General features: G+C 27.1%; 1 long non-coding RNA gene across 7 annotated transcripts; it reads right to left on the bottom strand.

Moving 5' to 3' along the window:
- Nucleotides 1–5,329: 5,329 nt before the first annotated feature.
- LOC129960543 (uncharacterized) lies at nucleotides 5,330–25,333 on the bottom strand. Of its 7 annotated transcripts, none has more exons than XR_008783614.1 (6): nucleotides 24,641–25,333; nucleotides 24,440–24,518; nucleotides 11,791–11,991; nucleotides 11,590–11,668; nucleotides 10,254–10,326; nucleotides 5,330–5,953 (listed from the first exon to the last, which is right to left on the bottom strand). It is a non-coding gene; the product is annotated as an uncharacterized LOC129960543 (long non-coding RNA). The 7 variants fall into 7 exon arrangements; XR_008783617.1 differs by lacking the exons at nucleotides 11,590–11,668; nucleotides 11,791–11,991 and adding exons at nucleotides 22,289–22,361; nucleotides 23,146–23,215; XR_008783615.1 differs by having other exon boundaries at nucleotides 11,590–11,991.
- Nucleotides 25,334–26,031: the final 698 nt, after the last annotated feature.

Raw genomic sequence — 26,031 nt, forward strand, 5'->3', positions numbered from 1 at the left:
AAGCTGATAAATAATCAACCAAAAAATAAATAAATAAAGCTGATAAATATTCAGACAATAAAAATGCGTAAGGCGCAACAGCCAATATCACCACTAATAACAGCAAAATACAGGGCAAAATATCATTCGTTTCACCTCCGATTCACTGGAGGAAGAGTAATGTGGTGATTAACGTTAATCAAAACCGAGTCCAATATCGAAGAACTCATCTTTAAGTCCCCAAACTTAATGGCAAACGATTGCCACAATTGTGGCGAACGTACTCTATTTCGAAAGTAATATTATGCAAATCCAATCTTAATATCACAGACATATTACTCAGATACAATTTATAACTGTCACACCTGCAACATGCCCATCTAAGCTAGAAATAAAAATAATTTAAAATTGTAAATGTATACAGCAAATATTTTATTTTTTCAGTTCACTTAGCTATCCTGAAATGAATATATTTCACCACAAATGTGCGTTACATTTTTTTTTTTTTTTCTTATTCATCGCTTTGCACCATATACATTTGTATAAATTTACTTGTTACTTTATAATTACTTTATTAAGGTAATATAAGTGTCTTGGGCCTCTGATTTGGCAAATTCGAACTTCCTGAAAAGTTAGAGATTAGACCTTCCTAACTGAAATCTAGAGATGTATAATCCACGATATTTTGAATAACAAATAATTTTACTATTGTTATTTTTAAATTTTTGTTCCAAATATCTGTTATTTCAATCATAATTTTAATTAAAATTTATTAATTAGTATTAAATGCAAAATTTATTAATTGTAATTATTATTTCATTTACTAATTTAAGTAATGTGTGTTTGAATTAATTTATCGATTTCAGCTTACTTCTTGAATATGATTTTTTAAAACTATTTATTTAATTTCTTTATTGGAGTAAACAATTTTCTGAAAAAATTTGAATTATATATACATGTCATTTCTTTAAAATGTTGACATTAGTTCTCTATTCTACCAGCAGATGGTGCCAGCAGTAAACAGAATATATGTAATCAAAGTCATGTCATAAGCAATTAAAAATGAACTTTATGGAATAGTGCATCGTGAAATGCGAATATCGGCAATTCAAGGTCATTCCCATGAAGTGGAGCGGTGTCTTCGCATTTCCTGTGAAGCCTCACACTTTCCAGCGATGTCAAGGCTCCGATAAATTTCAGTGATATGCAATTCAATGATACGATAATTCCAAGAATAACCGGTCCGTTCACTTCAGTGGGTAAGGGACTTTCCCTATGCATGATTGAACTCTTGTTAGAGAGCTTCCATTGGACAGATCGTATCGATTGTTACTTTCTAACGAGATCCAAGACCTGTAATCGGAATATCACCAGTAAGATCGTATCAAGAAATTTGAATCCGCTTTGAAAAGTATTGATCACTGGTATTTGTCACTTTTTGATATTATTTACGTAATAACCGCTCGTAAAATATTCGTCATTCCTATTAAAATTAGATAATTTTTTTTTTTTAATTATTTGTGTGAGCAGTTATATGTAGCAAATTCCCATAATCTAACAAAACATATTATTATTGATTATATATATAATAATTATATTTAAGTTTATAACCAATAAAACAGTTTGTTAAAATATTAATAAAAGACAATATTATTATATTTAGATCGAAATTATTTTCAGAATTTCGAATTAAATTTTGAAAACGTTAAAATGAAAAATAATTGAAAATGTTCATCTTTGTTAAATAAATTTTAAATTGTTGAAGGTGATTAAGGTTTCAATCAGCTCCAATAATCAATATTATTATGTACTAAGTGTTCCATTCTTCTTTCTATTCAGGTGATAGTAATTGCCATTTACCATGATCTTTCGTGGCGGAGGAAGAAAAGATTTTATTTCGTTTTATACACAGAAAACAATTGAAGGAGTTGCTTAGAGGAGAAAAAAAATGAGGAGGCCCAAGTCACAAATATTCCTATTACTTTCGATTTTAGATAACATTAAATAGTCATTTAGACCGTACGATATAATTTTCGATATTAATAAGTTTTGTATGGATTGCGATGTTCCTCAGGTATCGTTCTAATCATTTAATTATGGTTCAAAATTCCTATTTCCATATAAAAACAGACATAGGATAAATTCTAAACGAGATGTCATTTTTACTAGATAAATTTGAATCCCTTTTTGAATCACGAAATTTTAATAGTCCTATTCTGGTGGAATCGATAATAGTAATCTTTGTGTCATATCTTTCTTTGGAGAATTTCTGATTAAAAATTTATTCAAATTTCAAGAGGATGATCCATTACTTACGGCAACATGTATTTAAATTATTCACTCTAAAATTTGGGATGCCAAGACACCTGGTTTAAAGGTTGAAACCATTGCGAAACTGGGAAATAATTATTTCGCACTTTCATATACTATTTTGTACCATTCATTTCAGGTTTGCTTTTGTTGTATAAAATTATATCAGTTTTGGCAAAAAAGGAATTAGAAAATTTTACGATCCTTTGAAATTAATCAACAATGCAATCATTATGAAATTGAATTAAAAATAATTTTTTTTTCTGAACCAAACTATAGTCTGTGTAATTTCAGTAAGCGTTTCAAGGACACTCGTTTTCCGTACTATTCTCTCTTTCTCCTTCTCTATTGCCATGGTTTCGACAAAGCTTGTTTTTTTCCACGCCAGTACGTTTCAGTAAGGTCGTTAAGCTGGCAGTACTTTAACAGCTGGGCAATAAAAAAAAAAGATTGACAGTGTTATCTGCCTCAACATTGAGTCGCAGACAACGGTACCTAGGTAAAAAAACCGACCTGGAACCACCCAGAGAAAATATATAGACTATAATAAAAGATGCATTCTATATAGAGAGCGCTAACGCCTGAGGGTAACCTTTCAGAAAGTCTTCAGACCGGATTTATCATTTCTTTCTTTTTGAATGAAAAGTAACATGTATTTCTAACCTGTTTGAATTGAGTGTTCTTAAAATGCGGAGTCATCGAAGGTGTATTTTTGATTAAGATTATATTAACTTATATATATATAAATTTTCACGGAGAAATTAATAGTTAAAAGCTTGCTGTTTTGTGTAATATGGCATTTTTTGCAATAAATTCCTTTTTTTTTTACCAATTGAAAGTAATGCTACTCGAAAAAAGAAAATGTTCATTGATTACACTTCTTTCCTTCATTATAATAAATATTCTGTTATTTGAATATGTTTCTTTTCATCATTGTAATATTGTATTATTTTAAGTTGAAAATGTTTGATTTTTCTCACCATATTCAGATTAGTATTCTCTATGGATGCCAGTTATTACGTAGAAATAAATTCTACACTGTCGGTCCTAGAATGTTGAGCTTTGGCCTGATTATTCGTACATTATCATGAGAGTAATTTGAAAAATTAGCCAAAATATAAGTTTAAATGATCCTGCTATTTAATTCGTTCTGTAAATACAGTTACTAGAAGGATGCTAGTGATTCGAAAAACGATGATTATATTCTTCCACAACCAGGACGGCATTACGATTATATACAGAACAAATATTCAACTTATCTAAACTTTCCTTATTACTGAATATATCATTTTTTCAGAGAGCAAGCAAATAATTTTACTTTCTTAGACGGCTTTCTAGTGCTTCTTCTAGATGTGTTAAATGTCCAGTTTCTCAAGTTTTTTCCACCTTTATTTTATAGAATCAAAGTTGCAACTGACGACTAATTAAAGTGAGCAATCTTATGCATTATTAGTAAATTTCTTTAAGGTTATGATAATTGGATGATGTACTACTAGAAAATTAATTGAATGTGACAATTTTTATTTCTTGAATAAATATTTCAGAAACAAACGTTTTCATTGAAATTGGCGATTAGTCCCTCTAAAATTAAAAATGAGCATATCTCTGCAAATTTTGCATATAAAACATGAAACTGGGCGCGGATAGATGAAGGAAAGAAAATTAATTTTCTCCTAGAGTTAGTATTTAGGGAAATAAAACTCGTTTCACTTTTCGTGGGTCATCATTAAATATATATATATGTATTCAGTGGTCTCCTATAAAATTGCATTTATTTGTGTATAAATATAAATGTACGCACATGCAAATTTTACAAAAAAATCAAAATGTTCAACTAACTTTCGAAAAGTCGTCATTTAGAGGATTAAAAAAATAGTTTATGAATTCTGACTTTTAAGTTCGTCTCGATAAATAAATAATTTTATATATATATATATATATATATATATATATATATATATATATATATATATATATATATATATATATATATATAAAGGATTGTTTTGTTTTTTTAAGTAATTTTCAGCTCACAAACCCGATTCATGGATCTGATCTGCCGAGACTGCTTAATCGTATTACGCAATTTCAGCTTTAAAGAAACTTAAGGATTAAAATTATTGAAGTTAAAAGTAAAGAATTATTTTAAAATGCTGTGTTTAGAAGAATGAAATGAAATATTTTGCAGATTCTTTGTCTGGATATGTTGCTGAATGAAACTCTCCTAAGACATTTTTATATTAACCCTTTATTTATTGAGGGGACTCTTAAATCTCCTCATTTTTCTCTTGGCATACAGCATTAATATAAATACTTTGAAACCCTCTGGGTCATTATAGTCCAGTTTCACAAAGCTTTATTTTCAGTTCATGGATGGCAGCACATGTGTGCGGCACTATTTGGAATAAATGTCTCATTAAGAGGAAGATATGAAATGAATGCTTTTAGGGAAGTTGAGCCAAGACAGCATTCAAAGTGTGTAGAATGTAATATATTCCTGTTTATAAATGATAATTTTTTTTTTCTAAAATCATAAGAAATCTGCTTTCTGATCACAAGAAAAAGTGATAAATAAAAAATATTGAAAAATGTTTTCTATATTTTGCGCAAAATTATTTAATAAATGTATTGTTTAATTTTTTATATCTTCCAAATTACGATTGAAATTTCAAATATTACTCTAATATTTGACATTTTAATGGTAAAAATACAATATTTACATTAAGGGTCTTCATAGGGAATTCGTTTAAAATGCTGAAGGAGCCATTTATAATTAGTCAATGTTAATCCAATTTCTCATCAGAATGTTTGCTTCTATTTCACGCTGCTCTCTTACTGCTAAGAGAAGTATGTCTCTTTGCTCTAATTCTGCAATGGATGATGATGAATAGCTTTAACAAAGGCAAGATGGTGAAAAATAAATTAAGACAAAGAACAACAACAACAGCAAAATAAAGACAAAAAATCAAGACGATTAAAAATTCCAGACATTGCTTTTTGAAGTGAAAATTAACATCACTTCAAGAAGCAGAATCCGAATTTGTTAATTAACTTGTCTCTTTTTTTCCTTCATTTTCTTAATTATTATTAAATCATTTATTTGATCAAATACTTTGTGTAATTTTGTTGAAATATATAAAGAAACATGTACAGTGGTACCTTGCGTAATAAGCGTAATTCGTTCTAGAATCTTATTCGAAAGAACGCTACATCCTCGTTACGCAGAAAAAAAATATCTATCCAGAGAAAACCATGTAAAATAGGTCAATCCTTCCCGTTACACACACACAATATATATATATATTACTATTTTTAATACATGCCTTTTTTTTACAATAAAACCGTCTAAAGACATTGGTCTTAGGATACACTTTGAAATTTGGCGAAAATGAAGCACAGCATTATTAGTAAATTAATTAGAGTGTGCATAGCTACTACCTTATCAGGCTGATAAGACAGTAGCTTTCAGCATTGCCCTTATTTCACTGGAATGCTGCTACTCTGTTGAAGCTATTATTTTCTTTTTTCCAGATCAAATCTCCTCTGCAACTTCTTGCTACGGTACAGAACACACTTCCATAAATTTTTCCGGAGTTCTTTTTATATTCTTCCGTCAGCTCAATGATGTCGTTGCTATCCATCTTTGGCCACATAATCATGATTTCTATTTTTCAGAAGGAAAAAAATTGAATTCGTATGCGTAAAATATAGTTTATACCTTCTTCCATAATTCAAAGTCAGACGTATAGGAAGATACATAAAAATTCCATCTGAATACCATTAAGATCCAGAAGAATATCGGCATTGAAGTAAGTTGAATTCAGTACTTCTCTAAAAGAAGCTGAAAGACGAGAGGTTTCCTATAAGAATCTGTTTAATTTTGATGTACTAAGAATTAGGATTTTTTTTTTTTTTTTTTTTTTGCACTATAATTCTGTTTCTTTGTTACATTTTGTCATTACCACAAAACATAATTATGATATCACACATCATAACTAAATCTTTCATTTATTGTTCACTTGGTGTCAAATCGTGCTTGGTTTGTAATTTCGCTACAATTCAACTTAATTTTATTGCAACATAAAGATATCTCTCTACAGAGATTACATATTCATTTGAACTTCAAATAAAAACTGATGTTCAATATACATTTTCATTTTTTCAATCATTGAAAAAAATTACTATCTGCATTTTATTTACAAAACTGTTTAATAATTGCGTGAATATTTAAGAAATTATTTGCAAATTACTACCATTTCATTTTATTTATAGCATGATAAGTCTAATTTTTATTATTTGGAGGCATTTTTTTTAATTGATAGGTGTTTACTTTTATTTTGTTTTGTTAAATGCTTAGAATGAATTGCTGTCTTTTTTAAATGGATTTGATTATTTGTCACATTTTATATGATACCAAGTATCATAAATGATTTACATGAATATTAAATTGGACTTTATGCCACTAATAACTTAAACAATCTGATTGATTTTGCTCCTAGGTCAACATATTGGCCTAATATTTTAAAAATATGTGTAATTTTGATTTACTAAGAATATGGAATAATTAATTTTTTGAACAAAAAGTTTGTTTCTTTGATACATTTCGACAGATACCTTATATCAAATATAATTTACTTAATTATTATATAACGCATTTTCAGTGAATGTCTCATTAATTCTTCATTTGCTGTCAAATCATGTTGCTATAAATAAAATGAATCGGCTGTAACTCAGAAAATCTTTATTATTGCCTACTTCACTTACTTCGTACTATTTGGTGGTGTGAAAATTTGGATATGAAGCACAGCTCAGGTATTTCCCTCGTCATTTGACCATACTTAAAAATCAGGAATTAACACAATCAGTATTATGGAATTGGAAATCATTTTTTCCACTCAAATTCACAAACAATTGTTTCCCTCGTATGAAATTCAAATGTAGTTAAATCTAATGATCAATTAATAATTAAATCCTGGAAATATTTGAGTAGTATACTATCATTAAGAGCGTACAAGTGTTTAAAATTTTTTGAAAACTCATTTTCATTTTTTTCAAAACTTATTTTCATTTTTCAATTATAGACAAAAATTACATTCTGCATTATATTTACACAACTGTTTAATAATTGTGTGAATATTTAAGAAATTATTTACAAATTACTATCATTTCATTTTATTTATAGCTTGATGAGTCTAATTTTTATTATTTGGCTGCATTTTTTTTTTTTAATTTCATAGGTGTTTGCTTTTATTTTTTTGTTGTTAAATGCTTAGAATGAATTGCTCTCTTTTTTAAATGGATTTGATTATTTGTCACATTTTATATGTTACCAAGTATCATAAATGATTTACATGAATATTAAATTCGATTTTATGCCACTAATAACTTAAACAATCTGATTGATTTTGCTCCTAGGTCAACAGATTGGTCTAATATTTTAAAAATCTTTTTAGTTTTGATTTACTAAGAATTTGAAATAATTAACTTTTTGCACAATAAGTTTGTGTTTTTGGTACATTTCGACAGATACCACAAATCAAAGATAATTTCCTTAATTGTTATATAACACATTTTTGGTGAATGTCTCGTAAATTGTTCATTTGGTTTCAAATCATGTTCAGTTTTTAATTCCACTAAAATTCAACTTCATTCCATTTGCAATATAAAATTTCTCTCTATGCAGATTACATAATCATTTGATCTTGGAATAAAATTTCATGTTCAAAACACATTTTCATAATCCAATTTTAATATTTAAGTAATCACTTATAAATATTTAAGTAATTACTATTAATAATATTTAAGTATAAATATTTAAGTAATCACTTGCAAATGATTATCATTTCCTTTTGTTTATAGCACGAAAATTCTGGGTAGTTTCAGACTGGAGAAAATGTTTTCCATAAAAGTTAAGGTTTGTATATTTTTCTACAAAAAATATTCTCCATTTATATTTGATTTTCTGTTATTACTTGTAATTAGATACCAAGGAGAATAAATGATTTACAAGAATATTAAAATGAAATTCATACCATTGGGAGCTTAATAATTTGATTGATTTTGCTCCTAGGCCAACAAACTGAACTAATATTATAAAAATATATATAGTTTTGATTCAATAAGTATTTGATTGTTTTTTTTGGGGCTACATTTTTAATAATACAACATAACAAAACTAACTTGCATAATTATTATTTCGCACATCCTTGATGAACTCATTTATTGCTCATATGGTGCCAAAACTTCATTCAGTTTTTAATTTCTGCTTTGAAAATTCAGCATTATACAATTGCAATATAAAATTTTATCACCATGTAGTTTGCATATTCATCTGATCTTGGAATAAAAACTGATGTTCAACACACATTAAGTTTTCCAATTATTGATATAAATAGCATACTTCCACTACATTCAAACAACCATTTGTTAGTAGTTGTATCAATATTTAAGAATTTATGTGCAAATTAGTTTGATTTCATGTGATTTACAGCACAGATGAGTCAACATTTTATTATTTGGAGGCAAAATTTCTCTTGAAATTATTCATGTATTTTATTTTATTTTGTTAAATATTTTTTAAAAAAAATTCTTCTCTCTTAATGGATTTGACTACTTGCTATAATTTATTTCATACCAAAGATTATAAATGATTTAAGCAATTATCAAAATGGACTTTATATTGTTGATATCTAAATAATTTGATTGACTTTGCATCTAGGTCACTAGATTGAACTAATATTTTAAAAATATATTTAGTTTTGATTCACTAAGTATTTAGAATATTGATTTTTTTGCACAACAAGCTTGTTTCTTTATTACATTTTGATTGATAAAAGATAACAAAACGAATTTGCACAATTGTTAAATCGAATATAATTGACAACCTCATTTATTGTTCATATGGTGTCAAAACTTCATTAGATTTTATTTCCTGTTTTGAAAATTGAGTTTTATTCAATTGCAATATAGTTTTCTCTCTATGTAGATAACATATTCATTTGAAATTTTTTCAATTGAAACAAATTCAAGCAAATTTCATTTACTTGTTGGAACAAAAAACTGATATTCAAGATACATTTCATTTTTTAATTATTGACGTAAATTAAATTCTTCCATTTTATTTCAACATTTGTTTAAAAGTTCTATGAATATTTAAGAAATTATTTACAAATTATTATTGTTTCCTTTTATTTTAGCATTATGAGTGATTTTAATACTTGGAGACTAAATATTCTTGTAATACTGCAAATATGGCTTTATTGAAATTTTGCTTTGCCAAGTATTTAAATTCTTATATTCTCTTTTTTAATGTATTTGCCTGTTATATTTTATACGATACCAAGAAATATAAATAAATTAAATGAATATTAAATATTAATACCAGAATGAAACTGAGATTATAGCAATAATTAAAATTCAAATTGTAATAACAATTTGTATGCTTTTCTTAATCTTGCAATAACACTTTACATATTTTAATATTTTGTAGTCTAAGAAGAGATATATTCACAGTTTTTAATTTAAAAAAAGCTCAGAAAAAAATGTACTCATAGAATAAAAAAAATTTGTCTTAACATAGGAATGATTTAAAATTTGAAATAAAAACAAATAGATTTAGAAGTATTTTCTTTAATGCCAACATTTTAAACGGACGGTAGAATTAGAAGTAAAATATTAGAGTGAGAATAATGAGATCTAATATTCTGTTGCAGCAGCAACAAGAATAAAGAATGAAAAATACAAATAGAAAGTGGCAAGAAGAAAAAAACATTGATTTTATACCATAAGTTCATGATTTGTTGTATCAAGACACATTTCTTGAATTTATGAACAAAGGTGCAATTTATAATTCAAGTTACTTTTTCTGATCGCTTACATTAGAAGACATTTAAATATGAACACAAAGAGGTAATTAAATGAAAAAAAAAATTGAAAATATAAAAGACAAACAAAAATATACACACCTGATTAATGTCTTATAATTACTTTAGCTCCTTCTTTGCATTTCAACCAAGTCCCTTACATAACTTTTCATACCTATAAAAGGGAATGAAAAAACGTTTAAATTCCACATGCAGTATTGTCGAAGAAATGTAAAACACAAACACTTTAGGCCATAAATAATCATTTTTAAAAATTCAAACAATTAAATGTTTACACATCAAATCCCAATCTCAGTTTTTCGAAATACAGATTAATTATTAATTTTATCATAGTGAAACAGATTTCATTCTGCATTCACATTAGTATGTAGCAGAGATTTTAGATATAATTAAAATGTAATAACAACTGATCATACTTTTCTTGATATTCCAAACAAATAAACTTGATGTTTTCAAATACCCTATATCCAAAAAAATCAATTCCAAACAAATAAACTTGATGTTTTCAAATACCCTATATCCAAAAAAAATCAATATTTTAAGTTTTTAATTTTATAAAAAGGGTGAGAAAAATAATATACTGGAATGAGAAATATAATCAGTATTAATAAGACACAGAAATGTTAGAATATTTCTAATGAAAAGAAATAGTCTTAGATGTATTTTTTTTTAATACAAACATTTAAAGTGAACAGTACAATTAGAAGAAATATTAAAATGAGAATAATGAGATCGATCATTCTGTTGCAGTAGCAACAAGCATAAAGAATGAAAAATACATATAGAAAGTGGCAAGAAACAAAAAAAATTGATTTTGTACCATAAGTTCATAATTTGTTGTAACATTTCCTGAATTCATGAACAAAGGTCCAATTTATAATTCATGTTACTTTTTTCTGATCCCTTACATTAGAACACATTTAATATGAACACAAAGTGTTAATTAAATAAAAAAAAAAACTTGAAAATATGAAAGGAAAACAAAAATATACACACCTACCTCTTAATGTCTTAAGATTAGTTTAGCTCTATAGCAATTTGATTATAGCGTGGACCGAACTCACAATGTTTGGTTTTGTAGCCGAGTAACATGACCACAAGACAGAAGTAATTACTCATGTCTCATAGTTGTTGTCTGGCTTATAAAGCGTCACCACATTACTCCCCCTCGAGTGAGTCGGAGTTGAGACAAACGATATTTTGTCCTGTTTCTTGCTGTTATTAATGGGGATATTGGCTGTTGCGCCTTACCCATCTTTATTGTCTGAATATTTATCAGCTTTTTTTATGCTCAGTTATATATTATTATGAATCATGATTTGTTGTATCATTTCTCGAATTCTGAACACAAAGTTGTAATTAAATAAAAATTAAAAAAACCCTTAAAAATATTAAAGAAACACAAAAAAATACACACCTGCCTCTTTATGTCTTAAGATAAATTATTTCGCTCATTCTTTGCATTTCAACTAAGTCCCTATCATAACTTTTCATACCTATAAAAGGAAATCAAAAAAATGTTTATATTCAACATGCAGTATTGTTAAAGAAATGTAAAGCACAAACACATTAGGCCATACTAAATTATTTTTAAAAATTGATAAAATTAAATATTTACACATCCAATCCCAATCTCAGTTTATTCAAAGGCACACCAAGGTTAAAAAAGTGAGCCCTAAGCAAAAACGCTTAAGTCCCAAGTGATTACCAGCATCTAAGAAACGTAAAGCCTGCAGAAGTCCAAAGCATTCACCCACACCTAAGAAACGGATATCCACAACTCCTCCAAGAAAAAAAAAACCAAGAACCAGGAAACCATCTAAAAAAGTTGCCAAAATCAAGAATACTGTAAAATTAATAAATCAAACTGATAAATAATAAGCCAATAAATAAATCAAGCTGATAAATAATCAACCAAAAAATAAATAAATAAAGCTGATAAATATTCAGACAATAAAAATGCGTAAGGCGCAACAGCCAATATCACCACTAATAACAGCAAAATACAGGGCAAAATATCATTCGTTTCACCTCCGATTCACTGGAGGAAGAGTAATGTGGTGATTAACGTTAATCAAAACCGAGTCCAATATCGAAGAACTCATCTTTAAGTCCCCAAACTTAATGGCAAACGATTGCCACAATTGTGGCGAACGTACTCTATTTCGAAAGTAATATTATGCAAATCCAATCTTAATATCACAGACATATTACTCAGATGCAATTTATAACTGTCAGACCTGCAACATGCCCATCTAAGCTAGAAATAAAAATAATTTAAAATTGTAAATGTATACAGCAAATATTTTATTTTTTCAGTTCACTTCGCTATCCTGAAATGAATATATTTCACCACAAATGTGCGTTACATTTTTTTTTTTTTTTTCTTATTCATCGCTTTGCACCATATACATTTGTATAAATTTACTTGTTACTTTATAATTACTTTATTAAGGTAATATAAGTTTCTTGTGCCTCTGATTTGGCAAATTCGAACTTCCTGAAAAGTTAGAGATTAGACCTTCCTAACTGAAATCTAGATGTATAATCCACGATATTTTGAATAACAAATAATTTTACTATTGTTATTTTTAAATTTTTGTTCCAAATATCTGTTATTTCAATCATAATTTTAATTAAAATTTATTAATTAGTATTAAATGCAAAATTTATTAATTGTAATTATTATTTCATTTACTAATTTAAGTAATGTGTGTTTGAATTAATTTATCGATTTCAGCTTACTTCTTGAATATGATTTTTTAAAACTATTTATTTAATTTCTTTATTGGAGTAAACAATTTTCTGAAAAAATTTGAATTATATATACATGTCATTTCTTTAAAATGTTGACATTAGTTCTCTATTCTACCAGCAGATGGTGCCAGCAGTAAACAGAATATATGTAATCAAAGTCATGTCATAAGCAATTAAAAATGAACTTTATGGAATAGTGCATCGTGAAATGCGAATATCGGAAATTCAAGGTCATTCCCATGAAGTGGAGCGGTGTCTTCGCACTTCCTGTGAAGCCTCACACTTTCCAGCGATGTCAAGGCTCCGATAAATTTCAGTGATATGCAATTCAATGATACGATAATTCCAAGAATAACCGGTCCGTTCACTTCAGTGGGTAAGGGACTTTCCCTATGCATGATTGAACTCTTGTTAGAGAGCTTCCATTGGACAGATCGTATCGATTGTTACTTTCTAACGAGATCCAAGACCTGTAATCGGAATATCACCAGTAAGATCGTATCAAGAAATTTGAATCCGCTTTGAAAAGTATTGATCACTGGTATTTGTCACTTTTTGATATTATTTACGTAATAACCGCTCGTAAAATATTCGTCATTCCTATTAAAATCAGATAATTTTTTTTTTAATTATTTGTGTGAGCAGTTATATGTAGCAAATTCCCATAATCTAACAAAACATATTATTATTGATTATATATATAATAATTATATTTAAGTTTATAACCAATAAAACAGTTTGTTAAAATATTAATAAAAGACAATATTATTATATTTAGATCGAAATTATTTTCAGAATTTCGAATTAAATTTTGAAAACGTTAAAATGAAAAATAATTGAAAATGTTCATCTTTGTTAAATAAATTTTAAATTGTTGAAGGTGATTAAGGTTTCAATCAGCTCCAATAATCAATATAATTATGTACTAAGTGTTCCATTCTTCTTTCTATTCAGGTGATAGTAATTGCCATTTACCATGATCTTTCGTGGCGGAGGAAGAGAAGATTTTATTTCGTTTTATACACAGAAAACAATTGAAGGAGTTGCTTAGAGGAGAAAAAAAATGAGGAGGCCCAAGTCACAAATATTCCTATTACTTTCGATTTTAGATAACATTAAATAGTCATTTAGACCGTACGATATAATTTTCGATATTAATAAGTTTTGTATGGATTGGGATGTTCCTCAGGTATCGTTCTAATCATTTAATTATGGTTCAAAATTCCTATTTCCATATAAAAACAGACATAGGATAAATTCTAAACGAGATGTCATTTTTACTAGATAAATTTGAATCCCCTTTTGAATCACGAAATTTTAATAGTCCTATTCTGGTGGAATCGATAATAGTAATCTTTGTGTCATATCTTTCTTTGGAGAATTTCTGATTAAAAATTTATTCAAATTTCAAGAGGATGATCCATCACTTACGGCAACATGTATTTAAATTATTCACTCTAAAATTTGGGATGCCAAGACACCTGGTTTAAAGGTTGAAACCATTGCGAAACTGGGAAATAATTATTTCGCACTTTCATATACTATTTTGTACCATTCATTTCAGGTTTGCTTTTGTTGTATAAAATTATATCAGTTTTGGCAAAAAAGGAATTAGAAAATTTTACGATCCTTTGAAATTAATCAACAATGCAATCATTATGAAATTGAATTAAAAATAATTTTTTTTTCTGAACCAAACTATAGTCTGTGTAATTTCAGTAAGCGTTTCAAGGACACTCGTTTTCCGTACTATTCTCTCTTTCTCCTTCTCTATTGCCATGGTTTCGACAAAGCTTGTTTTTTTCCACTCCAGTACGTTTCAGTAAGGTCGTTAAGCTGGCAGTACTTTAACAGCTGGGCAATAAAAAAAAAAGATTGACAGTGTTATCCGCCTCAACATTGAGTCGCAGACAACGGTACCTAGGTAAAAAAACCGACCTGGAACCACCCAGAGAAAATATATAGACTATAATAAAAGATGCATTCTATATAGAGAGCGCTAACGCCTGAGGGTAACCTTTCAGAAAGTCTTCAGACCGGATTTATCATTTCTTTCTTTTTGAATGAAAAGTAACATGTATTTCTAACCTGTTTGAATTGAGTGTTCTTAAAATGCGGAGTCATCGAAGGTGTATTTTTGATTATGATTATATTAACTTATATATATATAAATTTTCACGGAGAAATTAATAGTTAAAACCTTGCTGTTTTGTGTAATATGGCATTTTTTGCAATAAATTCCTTTTTTTTTTACCAATTGAAAGTAATGCTACTCGAAAAAAGAAAATGTTCCTTGATTACATTTCTTTCCTTCATTATAATAAATATTCTGTTATTTGAATATGTTTCTTTTCATCATTGTAATATTGTATTATTTTAAGTTGAAAATGTTTGATTTTTCTCACCATATTCAGATTAGTATTCTCTATGGATGCCAGTTATTACGTAGAAATAAATTCTACACTGTCGGTCCTAGAATGTTGAGCTTTGGCCTGATTATTCGTACATTATCATGAGAGTAATTTGAAAAATTAGCCAAAATATAAATTTAAATGATCCTGCTATTTAATTCGTTCTGTAAATACAGTTACTAGAAGGATGCTAGTGATTCGAAAAACGATGATTATATTCTTCCACAACCAGGACGGCATTACGATTATATACAGAACAAATCAACTTATCTAAACTTTCCTTATTACTGAATATATCATTTTTTCAGAGAGCAAGCAAATAATTTTACTTTCTTAGACGGCTTTCTAGTGCTTCTTCTAGATGTGTTAAATGTCCAGTTTCTCAAGTTTTTTCCACCTTTATTTTATAGAATCAAAGTTGCAACTGACGACTAATTAAAGTGAGCAATCTTATGCATTATTAGTAAATTTCTTTAAGGTTATGATAATTGGATGATGTACTACTAGAAAATTAATTGAATGTGACAATTTTTATTTCTTGAATAAATATTTCAGAAACAAACGTTTTCATTGAAATTGGCGATTAGTCCCTCTAAAATTAAAAATGAGCATATCTCTGCAAATTTTGCATATAAAACATGAAACTGGGCGTGGATAGATGAAGGAAAGAATCTTAATTTTCTCCTAGAGTTAGTATTTAGGGAAATAAAACTCGTTTCACTTTTCGTGGGTCATCATTAAATATATATATATGTATTCAGTGGTCTCCTATAAAATAGCATTTATTTGTGTATAAATATAAATGTACGCACATGCAAATTTTACAAAAAAATCAAAATGTTCAACTAACTTTCGAAAAGTCGTCATTTAGAGGATTAAAAAAAATTAGTTTATGAATTCTGACTTTTAAGTTCGTCTCGATAAATAAATAATTTTATATATATATATATATATATATATATATATATATATATAAAGGATTGTTTTTTTTTTAAGTAATTTTCAGCTCACAAACCCGATTCATGGATCTGATCTGCCGAGACTGCTTAATCGTATAACGCAATTTCAGCTTTAAAGAAACTTAAGGATTAAAATTATTGAAGTTAAAAGTAAAGAATTATTTTAAAATGCTGTGTTTAGAAGAATGAAATGAAATATTTTGCAGATTCTTTGTCTGGATATGTTGCTGAATGAAACTCTCCTAAGACATTTTTATATTAACCCTTTATTTATTGAGGGGACTCTTAAATCTCCTCATTTTTCTCTTGGCATACAGCATTAATATAAATACTTTGAAACCCTCTGGGTCATTATAGTCCAGTTTCACAAAGCTTTATCTTCAGTTCATGGATGGCAGCACATGTGTGCGGCACTATTTGGAATAAATGTCTCATTAAGAGGAAGATATGAAATGAATGCTTTTAGGGAAGTTGAGCCAAGACAGCATTCAAAGTGTGTAGAATGTAATATATTCCTGTTTATAAATGATAATTTTTTTTTCTAAAATCATAAGAAATCTGCTTTCTGATCACAAGAAAAAGTGATAAATAAAAAATATTGAAAAATGTTTTCTATATTTTGCGCAAAATTATTTAATAAATGTATTGTTTAATTTTTTATATCTTCCAAATTACGATTGAAATTTCAAATATTACTCTAATATTTGACATTTTAATGGTAAAAATACAATATTTACATTACGGGTCTTCATAGGGAATTCGTTTAAAATGCTGAAGGAGCCATTTATAATTAGTCAATGTTAATCCAATTTCTCATCAGAATGTTTGCTTCTATTTCACGCTGCTCTCTTACTGCTAAGAGAAGTATGTCTCTTTGCTCTAATTCTGCAATGGATGATGATGAATAGCTTTAACAAAGGCAAGATGGTGAAAAATAAATTAAGACAAAGAACAACAACAACAGCAAAATAAAGACAAAAAATCAAGACGATTAAAAATTCCAGACATTGCTTTTTAAAGTGAAAATTAACATCACTTCAAGAAGCAGAATCCGAATTTGTTAATTAACTTGTCTCTTTTTTTCCTTCATTTTCTTAATTATTATTAAATCATTTATTTGATCAAATACTTTGTGTAATTTTGTTGAAATATATAAAGAAACATGTACAGTGGTACCTTGCGTAATAAGCGTAATTCGTTCTAGAATCTTATTCGAAAGAACGCTACATCCTCGTTACGCAGAAAAAAAATATCTATACAGAGAAAACCATGTAAAATAGGTCAATCCTTCTCGTTACACACACACAATATATATATATATATATATATATATATTACTATTTTTAATACATGCCTTTTTTTTACAATAAAACCGTCTAAAGACATTGGTCTTAGGATACACTTTGAAATTTGGCGAAAATGAAGCACAGCATTATTAGTAAATTAATTAGAGTGTGTATAGCTACTACCTTATCAGGCTGATAAGACAGTAGCTTTCAGCATTGCCTTTATTTCACTGGAATGCTGCTACTCTGTTGAAGCTATTATTTTCTTTTTTCCAGATCAAATCTCCTCTGCAACTTCTTGCTACGGTACAGAACACACTTCCATAAATTTTTCCGGAGTTCTTTTTATATTCTTCCGTCAGCTCAATGATGTCGTTGCTATCCATCTTTGGCCACATAATCATGATTTCTATTTTTCAGAAGGAAAAAAATTGAATTCGTATGCGTAAAATATAGTTTATACCTTCTTCCATAATTCAAAGTCAGACGTATAGGAAGATACATAAAAATTCCATCTGAATACCATTAAGATCCAGAAGAATATCGGCATTGAAGTAAGTTGAATTCAGTACTTCTCTAAAAGAAGCTGAAAGACGAGAGGTTTCCTATAAGAATCTGTTTAATTTTGATGTACTAAGAATTAGGATTTTTTTTTTTTTTTTTTTTGCACTATAATTCTGTTTCTTTGTTACATTTTGTCATTACCACAAAACATAATTATGATATCACACATCATAACTAAATCTTTCATTTATTGTTCACTTGGTGTCAAATCGTGCTTGGTTTGTAATTTCGCTACAATTCAACTTAATTTTATTGCAACATAAAGATATCTCTCTACAGAGATTACATATTCATTTGAACTTCAAATAAAAACTGATGTTCAATATACATTTTCATTTTTTCAATCATTGAAAAAAATTACTATCTGCATTTTATTTACAAAACTGTTTAATAATTGCGTGAATATTTAAGAAATTATTTGCAAATTACTACCATTTCATTTTATTTATAGCATGATAAGTCTAATTTTTATTATTTGGAGGCATTTTTTTTAATTGATAGGTGTTTACTTTTATTTTGTTTTGTTAAATGCTTAGAATGAATTGCTGTCTTTTTTAAATGGATTTGATTATTTGTCACATTTTATATGATACCAAGTATCATAAATGATTTACATGAATATTAAATTGGACTTTATGCCACTAATAACTTAAACAATCTGATTGATTTTGCTCCTAGGTCAACATATTGGCCTAATATTATAAAAATATGTGTAATTTTGATTTACTAAGAATATGGAATAATTAATTTTTTGAACAAAAAGTTTGTTTCTTTGATACATTTCGACAGATACCTTATATCAAATATAATTTACTTAATTATTATATAACGCATTTTCAGTGAATGTCTCATTAATTCTTCATTTGCTGTCAAATCATGTTGCTATAAATAAAATGAATCGGCTGTAACTCAGAAAATCTTTATTATTGCCTACTTCACTTACTTCGTACTATTTGGTGGTGTGAAAATTTGGATATGAAGCACAGCTCAGGTATTTCCCTCGTCATTTGACCATACTTAAAAATCAGGAATTAACACAATCAGTATTATGGAATTGGAAATCATTTTTTCCACTCAAATTCACAAACAATTGTTTCCCTCGTATGAAATTCAAATGTAGTTAAATCTAATGATCAATTAATAATTAAATCCTGGAAATATTTGAGTAGTATACTATCATTAAGAGCGTACAAGTGTTTAAAATTTTTTGAAAACTCATTTTCATTTTTTTCAAAACTTATTTTCATTTTTCAATTATAGACAAAAATTACATTCTGCATTATATTTACACAACTGTTTAATAATTGTGTGAATATTTAAGAAATTATTTACAAATTACTATCATTTCATTTTATTTATAGCTTGATGAGTCTAATTTTTATTATTTGGCTGCATTTTTTTTTTTTAATTTCATAGGTGTTTGCTTTTATTTTTTTGTTGTTAAATGCTTAGAATGAATTGCTCTCTTTTTTAAATGGATTTGATTATTTGTCACATTTTATATGTTACCAAGTATCATAAATGATTTACATGAATATTAAATTCGATTTTATGCCACTAATAACTTAAACAATCTGATTGATTTTGCTCCTAGGTCAACAGATTGGTCTAATATTTTAAAAATCTTTTTAGTTTTGATTTACTAAGAATTTGAAATAATTAACTTTTTGCACAATAAGTTTGTGTTTTTGGTACATTTCGACAGATACCACAAATCAAAGATAATTTCCTTAATTGTTATATAACACATTTTTGGTGAATGTCTCGTAAATTGTTCATTTGGTTTCAAATCATGTTCAGTTTTTAATTCCACTAAAATTCAACTTCATTCCATTTGCAATATAAAATTTCTCTCTATGCAGATTACATAATCATTTGATCTTGGAATAAAATTTCATGTTCAAAACACATTTTCATAATCCAATTTTAATATTTAAGTAATCACTTATAAATATTTAAGTAATTACTATTAATAATATTTAAGTATAAATATTTAAGTAATCACTTGCAAATGATTATCATTTCCTTTTGTTTATAGCACGAAAATTCTGGGTAGTTTCAGACTGGAGAAAATGTTTTCCATAAAAGTTAAGGTTTGTATATTTTTCTACAAAAAATATTCTCCATTTATATTTGATTTTCTGTTATTACTTGTAATTAGATACCAAGGAGAATAAATGATTTACAAGAATATTAAAATGAAATTCATACCATTGGGAGCTTAATAATTTGATTGATTTTGCTCCTAGGCCAACAAACTGAACTAATATTATAAAAATATATATAGTTTTGATTCAATAAGTATTTGATTGTTTTTTTTTTGGGCTACATTTTTAATAATACAACATAACAAAACTAACTTGCATAATTATTATTTCGCACATCCTTGATGAACTCATTTATTGCTCATATGGTGCCAAAACTTCATTCAGTTTTTAATTTCTGCTTTGAAAATTCAGCATTATACAATTGCAATATAAAATTTTATCACCATGTAGTTTGCATATTCATCTGATCTTGGAATAAAAACTGATGTTCAACACACATTAAGTTTTCCAATTATTGATATAAATAGCATACTTCCACTACATTCAAACAACCATTTGTTAGTAGTTGTATCAATATTTAAGAATTTATGTGCAAATTAGTTTGATTTCATGTGATTTACAGCACAGATGAGTCAACATTTTATTATTTGGAGGCAAAATTTCTCTTGAAATTATTCATGTATTTTATTTTATTTTGTTAAATATTTTTTAAAAAAAAATTCTTTTCTCTTAATGGATTTGACTACTTGCTATAATTTATTTCATACCAAAGATTATAAATGATTTAAGCAATTATCAAAATGGACTTTATATTGTTGATATCTAAATAATTTGATTGACTTTGCATCTAGGTCACTAGATTGAACTAATATTTTAAAAATATATTTAGTTTTGATTCACTAAGTATTTAGAATATTGATTTTTTTGCACAACAAGCTTGTTTCTTTATTACATTTTGATTGATAAAAGATAACAAAACGAATTTGCACAATTGTTAAATCGAATATAATTGACAACCTCATTTATTGTTCATATGGTGTCAAAACTTCATTAGATTTTATTTCCTGTTTTGAAAATTGAGTTTTATTCAATTGCAATATAGTTTTCTCTCTATGTAGATAACATATTCATTTGAAATTTTTTCAATTGAAACAAATTCAAGCAAATTTCACTTACTTGTTGGAACAAAAAACTGATATTCAAGATACATTTCATTTTTTAATTATTGACGTAAATTAAATTCTTCCATTTTATTTCAACATTTGTTTAAAAGTTCTATGAATATTTAAGAAATTATTGACAAATTATTATTGTTTCCTTTTATTTTAGCATTATGAGTGATTTTAATACTTGGAGACTAAATATTCTTGTAATACTGCAAATATGGCTTTATTGAAATTTTGCTTTGCCAAGTATTTAAATTCTTATATTCTCTTTTTTAATGTATTTGCCTGTTATATTTTATACGATACCAAGAAATATAAATAAATTAAATGAATATTAAATATTAATACCAGAATGAAACTGAGATTATAGCAATAATTAAAATTCAAATTGTAATAACAATTTGTATGCTTTTCTTAATCTTGCAATAACACTTTACATATTTTAATATTTTGTAGTCTAAGAAGAGATATATTCACAGTTTTTAATTTAAAAAAAGCTCAGAAAAAAATGTACTCATAGAATAAAAAAAATTTGTCTTAACATAGGAATGATTTAAAATTTGAAATAAAAACAAATAGATTTAGAAGTATTTTCTTTAATGCCAACATTTTAAACGGACGGTAGAATTAGAAGTAAAATATTAGAGTGAGAATAATGAGATCTAATATTCTGTTGCAGCAGCAACAAGAATAAAGAATGAAAAATACAAATAGAAAGTGGCAAGAAGAAAAAAACATTGATTTTATACCATAAGTTCATGATTTATTGTATCAAGACACATTTCTTGAATTCATGAACAAAGGTGCAATTTATAATTCAAGTTACTTTTTCTGATCGCTTACATTAGAAGACATTTAAATATGAACACAAAGAGGTAATTAAATGAAAAAAAATTGAAAATATAAAAGACAAAAATATACACACCTGATTAATGTCTTAAGATTACTTTAGCTCCTTCTTTGCATTTCAACCAAGTCCCTTACATAACTTTTCATACCTATAAAAAGAAATGCAAAAAATGTTTAAATTCAACATGCAGTAATGTTAAAGAAACATAATACATAAACGCATTAAGCCACAAATAACTATATTTCAAAAATTACATATCAAATCCCAATCTCAGTGCTTCGAAATACAGATTAAATATTAAGTTCTTCAAAGAAAAAACAGATTTCATTCTGCATTGACATTAGTAGGTAACAGAGATTTAAAATATAATTAAAATTCAAATGTAATAACAACTGATCATACTTTTCTTGATATGCTAAAAAAAATAGACATTATATTTTCAAATACCATATATCATAAAAAAAGCAATATTTTCAAGTTTTCATTTTATAAAAAGACTCAGAAAAGAATATACTGGAATGAGAAACATAATCAGTCATAAAAACACACAGAAATAATCCAATATTTGAAATCAAAACAAATAATCTTAGAAGTATTTTCTAAAATACAAACATTTAAAGTAAACGGTACAATTAGAAGTCAAATATTAAATGAGAATAATGAGATCTAACATTCTGTTGCAGCAGCAACAAGCATAATGAATGAAAAATACAAATAGAAAGTGAAGAAAAAAACATTGATTTTATACCATAAGTTCATGATTTGTTGCATCAAGACACATTTCTCGAATTCAGGAACAAAGGTCAAATTTATAACTCATGCTACTTTTTTCTGATCCCTTACATTACAACACATTTCACTATGAACACAAAGTGATAATTAAATTTAAAAAACTTGAAAATAATATAAAAGAAAAACAAAAATATACACACCTTATTAATATGTTTAGATTAGTTTAGCTACATTGCATATCAACTAAGTCCCTTACATAACTTTTCATACCTATAAAAGAGAATGAAAAAAAGTTTAAATTCCACATGCAGTATTGTCGAAGAAATGTAAAACACAAACACTTTAGGCCATAAATAATTATTTTTTAAAATTAATACAATTAAATATTTACACATCAAATCTCAATCTCAGTTTTTCGAAATACAGATTAATTATTAATTTCATCAGAAAGAAAGCCGATTTCATTCTGCATTGACATTAGTATGTAGCAGAGATTTTAGATATAATTAAAATTCAAATGTAATAACAACTGATCATACTTTTCTTGATATTCCAAACAAATAAACTTGATGTTTTCAAATACCCTATATCCAAAAAAAAAAATCAATATTTTAAGTTTTTAATTTTATAAAAGGGGTGAGAAAAATAATATACTGGAATGAGAAATATAATCAGTATTAATAAGACAGAGAAATGTTAGAATATTTCTAATGAAAAGAAATAGTCTTAGATGTATTTTTTTTTAATACAAACATTTAAAGTGAACAGTACAATTAGAAGAAATATTAAAATGAGAATAATGAGATCGATCATTCTGTTGCAGTAGCAACAAGCATAAAGAATGAAAAATACATATAGAAAGTGGCAAGAAACAAAAAAAATTGATTTTGTACCATAAGTTCATAATTTGTTGTAACATTTCCTGAATTCATGAACAAAGGTCCAATTTATAATTCATGTTACTTTTTTCTGATCCCTTACATTAGAACACATTTAATATGAACACAAAGTGTTAATTAAATACATAAAAAAAAAACTTGAAAATATGAAAGGAAAACAAAAATATACACACCTACCTCTTAATGTCTTAAGATTAGTTTAGCTCTATAGCAATTTGATTATAGCGTGGACCGAACTCAAAATGTTTGGTTTTGTAGCCGAGTAACATGACCACAAGACAGAAGTAATTACTCATGTCTCATAGTTGTTGTCTGGCTTATAAAGCGTCACCACATTACTCCCCCTCGAGTGAGTCGGAGTTGAGACAAACGATATTTTGTCCTGTTTCTTGCTGTTATTAATGGGGATATTGGCTGTTGCGCCTTACCCATCTTTATTGTCTGAATATTTATCAGCTTTTTTTTATGCTCAGTTATATATTATTATGAATCATGATTTGTTGTATCATTTCTCGAATTCTGAACACAAAGTTGTAATTAAATAAAAATTTAAAAAACCCTTAAAAATATTAAAGAAACACAAAAAAATACACACCTGCCTCTTTATGTCTTAAGATAAATTATTTCGCTCATTCTTTGCATTTCAACTAAGTCCCTATCATAACTTTTCATACCTATAAAAGGAAATCAAAAAAATGTTTATATTCAACATGCAGTATTGTTAAAGAAATGTAAAGCACAAACACATTAGACCATACTAAATTATTTTTAAAAATTGATAAAATTAAATATTTACACATCCAATCCCAATCTCAGTTTATTCAAAGGCACACCAAGGTTAAAAAAGTGAGCCCTATGCAAAAACGCTTAAGTCCCAAGTGATTACCAGCATCTAAGAAACGTAAAGCCTGCAGAAGTCCAAAGCATTCACCCACACCTAAGAAACGGATATCCACAACTCCTCCAAGAAAAAAAAAACCAAGAACCAGGAAACCATCTAAAAAAGTTGCCAAAATCAAGAATACTGTAAAATTAATAAATCAAACTGATAAATAATAAGCCAATAAATAAATCAAGCTGATAAATAATCAACCAAAAAATAAATAAATAAAGCTGATAAATATTCAGACAATAAAAATGCGTAAGGCGCAACAGCCAATATCACCACTAATAACAGCAAAATACAGGGCAAAATATCATTCGTTTCACCTCCGATTCACTGGAGGAAGAGTAATGTGGTGATTAACGTTAATCAAAACCGAGTCCAATATCGAAGAACTCATCTTTAAGTCCCCAAACTTAATGGCAAACGATTGCCACAATTGTGGCGAACGTACTCTATTTCGAAAGTAATATTATGCAAATCCAATCTTAATATCACAGACATATTACTCAGATGCAATTTATAACTGTCAGACCTGCAACATGCCCATCTAAGCTAGAAATAAAAATAATTTAAAATTGTAAATGTATACAGCAAATATTTTATTTTTTCAGTTCACTTCGCTATCCTGAAATGAATATATTTCACCACAAATGTGCATTACATTTTTTTTTTTTTTCTTATTCATCGCTTTGCACCATATACATTTGTATAAATTTACTTGTTACTTTATAATTACTTTATTAAGGTAATATAAGTTTCTTGTGCCTCTGATTTGGCAAATTCGAACTTCCTGAAAAGTTAGAGATTAGACCTTCCTAACTGAAATCTAGATGTATAATCCACGATATTTTGAATAACAAATAATTTTACTATTGTTATTTTTAAATTTTTGTTCCAAATATCTGTTATTTCAATCATAATTTTAATTAAAATTTATTAATTAGTATTAAATGCAAAATTTATTAATTGTAATTATTATTTCATTTACTAATTTAAGTAATGTGTGTTTGAATTAATTTATCGATTTCAGCTTACTTCTTGAATATGATTTTTTAAAACTATTTATTTAATTTCTTTATTGGAGTAAACAATTTTCTGAAAAAATTTGAATTATATATACATGTCATTTCTTTAAAATGTTGACATTAGTTCTCTATTCTACCAGCAGATGGTGCCAGCAGTAAACAGAATATATGTAATCAAAGTCATGTCATAAGCAATTAAAAATGAACTTTATGGAATAGTGCATCGTGAAATGCGAATATCGGAAATTCAAGGTCATTCCCATGAAGTGGAGCGGT

This window comes from Argiope bruennichi, chromosome X2 (genome assembly GCF_947563725.1).
Source record: "Argiope bruennichi chromosome X2, qqArgBrue1.1, whole genome shotgun sequence".
Lineage (NCBI taxonomy): Eukaryota > Metazoa > Arthropoda > Arachnida > Araneae > Araneidae > Argiope > Argiope bruennichi.